We start from the raw sequence: 7,479 nt of genomic DNA, 5'->3' as shown, positions 1-7,479 counted from the left end.
CTACACTCTGTCACACATCCCTTACAAAATGATGAGGATTTTACTGAGGTAAGATACTGCAGACCCTATCTGGCTGTTGGGGAAAGCCATGGGAGGCTGCACCTGTATCATATCATTACAATCAAATCACATGCTTCAGAGGTTTAACCGGTCACCTTCAGGAATAGGAAAGCATTCTTTCCCCTTGATACTCAGTCAAATGCCCCTTCGGGTTATTTCTCACCTTCCTCTGAAGGGTCAGAAGTTAGCATCTGCTGGAGATGGAAAACGTGACGGGGTGGACCAATGGGTATAAAGAATCCCCTTTCCGAGGCCAGGTCTCCACTGCCACTTCACTGCAACTTTCTGAGATGGGAAAAAACACCTCCCCAAGCACAGCAAGTTACAGCACTGTACAGAGCTCTTTCCCAGTGTAGGTGCCATGGCCACACTTTCACTTTAAAGGCTGTTGCGGCAGTGCTTTAACACATTAGGTGTAGACTTAGCCACAGATGCCTGGCTGTGGTATCTTGCTCATATGCTCAGGGTCAAAATGACAGCCAGAGTTATAGATGGGAAGGAGTTTTTCCACAGCTGAGATCAGCAGGCAGATGAGGAGGAGGGCTGTCCTGGGGTTGGGGCATGGCCTGGGGCAACCCTCTCCCCATGCCCCATAACTGGGCCCTGGGCAGCCCCCTTCATGCTGCCAGCCCTCACCCTTCCACCCCCTACCTGGCCCCTGGTCCCCACCCCAACTAACCTGTCTGAGAATTACCTGGGGCAGGAGATGGGTGGAGAAGGGGGGCTCAGTGGGCTGGGAGGCAGAAGTAGAGCACTGCATGCTGAGTGCGCGGGAAGGCCAGAGATGGTGATCCCCCATGGCTGCTGCTGCCACAGTCTGCCTGCACTGTCCATGCCCTGATGTCAGGCAACCCTTCCCCCCCTCCATCCATAGGACAGGTGGGGTGGCTGCCACGGGGCCCTCAAAAGCACAGAACCCGGGGCGGCCACCTCACCTCATCCCATGGACAGGACAGCTGAGGGGGGTTCTCATTTGTCTGCACCATGAAGTACAGCTCACCAGCTAGGCTCATCTGGGCATATTCACTGATCAGTCCCTTCCCTTTGCAGGGGCTTTGCCCAGTGGAGGCACCTTGGCTTCTCCTGGTCTCCTTCTCTACCTACAGCTCACAGCACCTTAGTCTCCTGAAGATAAAAAGTGGTTTAGTCTAACTCAAGTTATTGGGGTCTACATAAAGGGGTAACTAAGTATCATTCAATGGCCTATGACTCACAGATCAGAATGGATGATTTAATGAAATTCTGGTCTCAAATGCTACAGAACAGGCTAATGTCGCAACCTCACTTTTTAAAAATAATGATCCCTTTGTCTCTCTCTGTCGGTTCTGCCACGTTAATAACATAATAAATAAATGTAGCTCTAGCAATGTTTCTATTGCTATTGCTTTGACATGGCAGGCACTCACATCCTGTGCTGGCAGGAAGCAACAGGAACCCTAATATAGATCAGTCATGAAACTACCGGAGTTGCCTAAATGAACAAGGAGGACACAAAGCATGAGGTCAGACTGACAGATGAGAGAACCAGTGAAATACTGCCTAAGTATATAATGTAATGCATAGAACATAGATCCAACAAGCTACAACAGGACATTTATTTTCAGGTATAAATTGAAGACGGGGTGTTTGGCTTTACAGTGCTCTCAAAGATGTTATTGTTATCTATCTATATCGCTATGAACATGGTAGGGTTCTACGAAGATAAGAACATAAAGTCCATGACAAGTGCTTACAATTTCAGTAGACCTCCCAGAGCCACTGGGTGCAATGCCTCAGAACGTTGCTAGGTCACTGATCCTGTGCCAACTGAGAAAAATTAGATTAACTGACTGTATCATAACAGCACTTCTTACAGCAGCCTTGTATGTTGGAATTTCTCATGAAAATGGAATAAAACTTGTGAAATCTGGTTGGATCACAACTTCAGGTGCTTTGTCTTGAGAATATATCTTTCAAGAGGGTTCTCCCCCCCCCCCACACACACTAGAAAGACAAATAAAAGTGTAAAAGTTTAGACTCACTGGGCCTGAATTGCCACTGTCATAGTCATGTTCTTGCTCCAATTTGAGACATAAAGAGAAAGCAGTTGTGGTTAGCATAATTGCCTCAAGGAATTCCAGCTCCTTGCACCTCTCATGCAAATTTTGACTGAATTCTGCACATGAAAGCCAAGAGCCTGGAGGAACATCACCAGGTACAGTAAGTATGGATATGTTGGAAAACAATTAATGACAGGTCAGCTCAGAACCATCTGAATTCACTGTAAACCTATTTCCAAAGAAGTCTTGGAATCACAGAATACCGGAACAGATAGGAACCTTGAGAGGTCTTCAAGTCCAGTCCTCTGCCTTCCTGGCAGGACCAGGAACAATCTAGATGTTCCCTGGTAGATGTGTAGCCCAAAGGCCTGTGTGCTTCAGGAGCAGCTCTGGGAACTACAGATTGTGGATTAGTTCAGCAGGTAGGCTGCAAGCAGACAGGAGGCTGCTGTACTGTTACCCTGTTCTATTTTCTTACAGATTAAAGCCTGTTCCTGGTGATTTGTCTGAGTGGGCTGGGTCTGAGGGGCATGCACACTGACACACAATGCAGAGCACACAAAGGAGCCTCTGGCTCAGTCTCCCACAGTTGTGTAAAAAAAGACGCAAGGCTGCCCTGTATTGCATGACCTCCTACTGGGCTATCGCATCTCCTCTTAAATATCGCTAATGGTGAAAAATTTCAAACTTGTAAAATGTAAACAAAAAATAATAATAATGTAAAAATGAAAATGTACTAATTGTTTAGTATCTTATTCCATGCAATAATTTTAATTAAGATTACATTGGCTAACCCTTGTGTTATAATCCTTAAAATGTGTCGTGTTTGTCTGTTACCACAGACATTAAGATTATAATTAGAGCATGATTATAAATAGAGCAATGTGTAGCATTAGTCTTTTTGTAAAGCAAGTAAAGACTCATGAAATTCTCTGCTAGTCTATTGATAAATTACCTCAAAGAGATGGAGAGAATTCACACCATAAAATCCAAAGAAATCGTTCAATTATTGACATGCAAAGAAGTAAACAGCAGCAAGAAAATATCCGTTTCTGTTCAGCAATTTAATTCTCTTTTGTTCCTGCTAGCAGTTGTGTGCAGAAATGAAACTCTCAGAGAAACACTTGAAATGAAAGACGAAAACAGTATTTTCATTTGTGGATGATTTTGGAGCCCTGATATACTGCTTCATTATGTCTTCCAGAAATGGCTGTTTTTGTATGCGACTGGATGAAGATTCAATTTCTCACCATTCTCTGTGTAAATTACATTTGAATCTTTTTTGTCTGAAAAGAAAAGAAACACTGATGGAGCAAAAATGCAAATGCAGGAACCACCATGCCTTATCAACCCAGTGGTCAATCTAGCCCAAAAGTAGCTCCAACTGTGTTCAAGGCTCGAAGCTTCAGAGGAAAGTAAAAGATACCTACAAAAAGCAGTGAGTGATAAGATAAACTGCCCTGAGGGAAAGTGTCTTCCTTCCCACCTACAGAGGTTGGCTTATGGTCTGAAGCTTCTCCACATTGACTCAAAATAGGTGACTTTGGATGTATATCCTGGTATTGGGGAACTGGGAAGCAACACAGAAAGAACATAGTGGAGTAAAAGTGAGGGTATTCTTGAAGACGGAGGAGCCTTGTTCAAACCAAAGGACCACTACCGAAGCAGTGAGGAGAATGATACACCCCATTTCCAAAAATAATGCTTCCTTCACCCCCTGCTTTTTTCAGTCTTCACTATGCTGATGCTTGTCCGGTTGCTTTAGCACAGCCAAACCTTAATGGTATAACACTTGAGCCAAAGGTCATTGAAGACAATTGCAAAGGGGCCATTGACATTACTGGCCTTCAGATTTGGACTGTAATGAAGGTTGCTATGCAACAGGGCCACCAACAGAAGATGACAAAGGGGGCTGTTGCCCCAGGGCCCAGTGATCAAAAAGGACTAGGGCACCTGTCTGCAGCTGCTACTGTGTGAACTCTGGGACCTTTAAATTGCTGCTCGAGTGTCATGCCATGTGCTCCAGCTGGCTCTACATGTAAGGAATGTACCAGCAGGAACTCAGGGCTGCTGAAGAATGGGAGGAATGTGTCTTTTAGAGATCATTTGCATGAAGTACAAAGGTGTGCACATGTAATAACATGCAAACAAAGCCTGATAGGTAGCCAGGAAGCAATGGGATTTCGTGTATTGTAAACATGTTGTTGTAAAATCACCATTTATGCTAACACCCAGTATAAGAATTGTGAAGCCTCACCAATGCTTGAAGTTGTTGTGGGGGTATAGGGCAGTCATCATCACTGTGTAAGACATGGATTGCACAGGGCTCCCCTTGTCTAAGCATTGTGAGGCAGCAAGGGGAAGGGGTTATTGGTTGGGCCAGTTGGCTGAATGCCTTAGGCCTGCCTTGACCATATAGCTATAAGCCTGGTTTGATTTGTCCTCCCGCTCCCACTGTGCAAAGATAGAACTGGATGCTAGACTGTGTATCTTTTTATGAGACTCTGCTTTGGTAGACACTGAAAGTAGGAGCTGAAATCACCAGTTGGCAGCTGAGGCTACCAAGTGCTGAAATCATGTGGTTTTGTCTCAAGCTAAACCCACATCATGATGGACAGGCAGCTGGCAGGAGGCAGCCTGCAGAAGGCAGCCAGCAGGAAGCTGAGGACAAGTGGAGGTGAGGGCAAAGAGCTCTCAGCAAGAGACTTGTCCTACAGACCCTCGAGATGGTACCTTGTTAATGTGGTTTATCTCTCCTTTGTTTAGACATATTGCATGTGTCACTGTATAAATTTAGGTTAGCCTACTGTTATTAAACAAGCTGGTTTTTATCTCAGACTAGCTACGTCTACACGTGTATGCTACATCGAAATAGCTTATTTTGATGTAGCGAAATCGAAATAAGCTATTTCGATGAATAGTGTCTACATGTCCTCCAGGGCTGGTGCCGTCGACGTTCAACATCGACGTTGGGCAGCACCACATCGAAGTAGGCGCTGCAGGGGAGCGCCTACATGCCAAAGCGGCCCACATCGAAATAAGGATGCCAGGAACAGCTGCAGACAGGGTCACAGGGCGGACTAGCACTTCCTGGGCAACAGCTAGCTGCTCCCTTAAAGGGCCCCTCCCAGACACACTTGCACTAAACAGCACAAGATCCACAGAGCCGACAACTGGTTGCAGACCCTGTGCATGCAGCATGGATCCCCAGCTGCAGCAGCAGCAGCCAGAAGCCCTGGGCTAAGGGCTGCTGCACACGGTGACCATAGAGCCCCATAGGGGCTGGAGAGAGTGTCTCTCAACCCCTCAGCTAATGGCCACCATGGCGGACCCCGCTATTTCGATGTTGCAGGATGCGGATCGTCTACATGTGCCCTATTTCAACGTTCAACGTCGAAGTAGGGCGCTAATCCCATCTCCTGTTGGGGATAGCGACTTCGACATCTCACCGCCTTACGTCGATTTCAACTTCGAAATAGCGCTCGCCACATGTAGACATGGCGGGCGCTATTTCGAAGTTGGCACGGCTACTTCAAAGTAGCCGGCACGTGTAGACGTGGCTACTATGTGCTTGTGAGAAGGGAAGAACTGCTTTATAGGCACCCAGCGGGTGAGGTGAGATTGTCCCAGGTTACTGGGTGGGGACTTGAGCTGGCTGGTTGCATCATTGACAGAAAACCCCCAGGAGCTGAACCAGGCCTTGTGGCAGGCAGCTGGCATTAATAGAAGAGTTACTTAAGGGTTGGAGGTATGGGGCACTAGGGGAGGCTATCTACAGTCATGCTTCTTCCAGGAGTGTGGAGATGGCCCTCCACCCCAATTTGTCCATGGGCCTATAGAGGCTGTTGGCATCCCTGGTGTACAGACACAAATGCCTAGACTGAGTATTAATGGCCTGTATTATAAATCTGCCAGGTCCTTCTCAGACAAACAGGAGTGACAAAAATCATCAACCAGTCGAGAGAGACCATTCACGTAAGGTAAATATGCTCACAGTTTCCAAGCCAGGATTACAAACAATGTAAAAAATGGAGAACAATCAATTACGCAGTTGTAAGCAACCTGATACTCTCTATAAAATACCACCCGTCACAACATGAGAACAGGTGAAATGACATCCCACATACAGAAACTTACAACCCTAAACATAGAACAAGCTAACAAGTACAAGAAAGATGTCTATGTGCCACCAGTCTCTTTTTTTCCCTCTTAATGTGCTAACACTAGGTGTTCCACAGGAATATGTTTTGCAAGCGAAGATTGTGAAATTTCAGAAGCTATAAAACTCTCTACCCAACCATGTGAAAAATTAACAATCTTATTGAGGCTGGCTAATTCCCCATGTCCACAGTGAAAACTCAATTAATTATCTTGAGGGTTGAATCTGACAATACCTCCAATTGAACTGAAATTGACGGTGCCACTTAACTCTTACAGTTATTTAGATGAGGCCCTCAGTGCCAGAAAACCCTCATTTCACTTTGGGTCACATACTTGAATCTGATCAACATGAATTTTAAGTGCTGTCCAGCAAAGCACCCCTAGACTAGGTGGAATGGGGAAGATGCTCTGTGTAAAAGTGACCATGGAGCACCAATATGTGTTATATTTTCCTGGGAATCACTGCACTGCTGGGAATTGTGAATTCTCCTGTCTTCATTTCCATCCCTAGAGCAGAAGGCAGGTCTATAGATTGGAGGAAGGAGAGTGGAGAATTGTGGCAATGAGGCTTACCCTACTTCTGCATGGGAAGGTGAAGATCTGTGCATGGCAAGTCAGCCCATCCCATTTAATTGCTTGTGTCAGGCTACCGGATAAGACAGGGGAAGTCATCTTACGCCCTGTTATATTTTGTCTTGTTTAAACTACTGAGAGTGAAGGCCAGCAGAATGCCCAGAAGTCCTGAATGGAAGCAGACTGACCTCACATCTTCCCCCTTCCCACTTTCTGGAACTTGATGTTCCTATTGGAAAAGTTCACTGAAAAAACCTCTCCCCTCGCATCTCCACAGGCAATAGCACACATTTGGGAAAGCTCCATGAAAAGGACAAAGAGAGGGAAAGCACTCTGATTCCCAAGCTCCTAAATGAGTATCATAACAATGGACCACGAAACCAGCCAAAGCTGTTCAAGAAAGAACTTAAGTCACCTGGTCCCACTGTAGCTGAGAATGAGCCCCACAATTCCTCTGTCCCTGCTATGTCAAGTGCCATTCTTATTCACTTTCTCTTTGTCTTTCTCAAGTGTCTCCCACTTTCTTACTGTCTGGTTTTTCTATTGCTCTCACTGCTTCTCCTTCTCAAGTTCAAATTTACCAGTAAACCATGTAACCTATTGTCTTTCCCCTATGAGCAGCTTCATTGGTTTTCTTTATCGGTTT

General features: G+C 45.7%; 1 protein-coding gene across 1 annotated transcript in view; it reads right to left on the bottom strand.

Moving 5' to 3' along the window:
• Positions 1-3,274: 3,274 nt before the first annotated feature.
• GHRHR (growth hormone releasing hormone receptor) overlaps positions 3,275-7,479 on the bottom strand; it is a 96,206-nt gene continuing 92,001 nt past the window's right edge. The window contains exon 16 of the mRNA XM_074985520.1: positions 3,275-3,385. The gene's annotated coding sequence lies outside the window, so the exon portion shown is untranslated. The remainder of the gene's footprint in view (positions 3,386-7,479) is intronic.

This window comes from Carettochelys insculpta, chromosome 2 (assembly GCF_033958435.1).
Source record: "Carettochelys insculpta isolate YL-2023 chromosome 2, ASM3395843v1, whole genome shotgun sequence".
NCBI classification, from domain to species: Eukaryota; Metazoa; Chordata; order Testudines; family Carettochelyidae; genus Carettochelys; species Carettochelys insculpta.
This window is presented reverse-complemented; position numbering and strand designations above follow the sequence as displayed.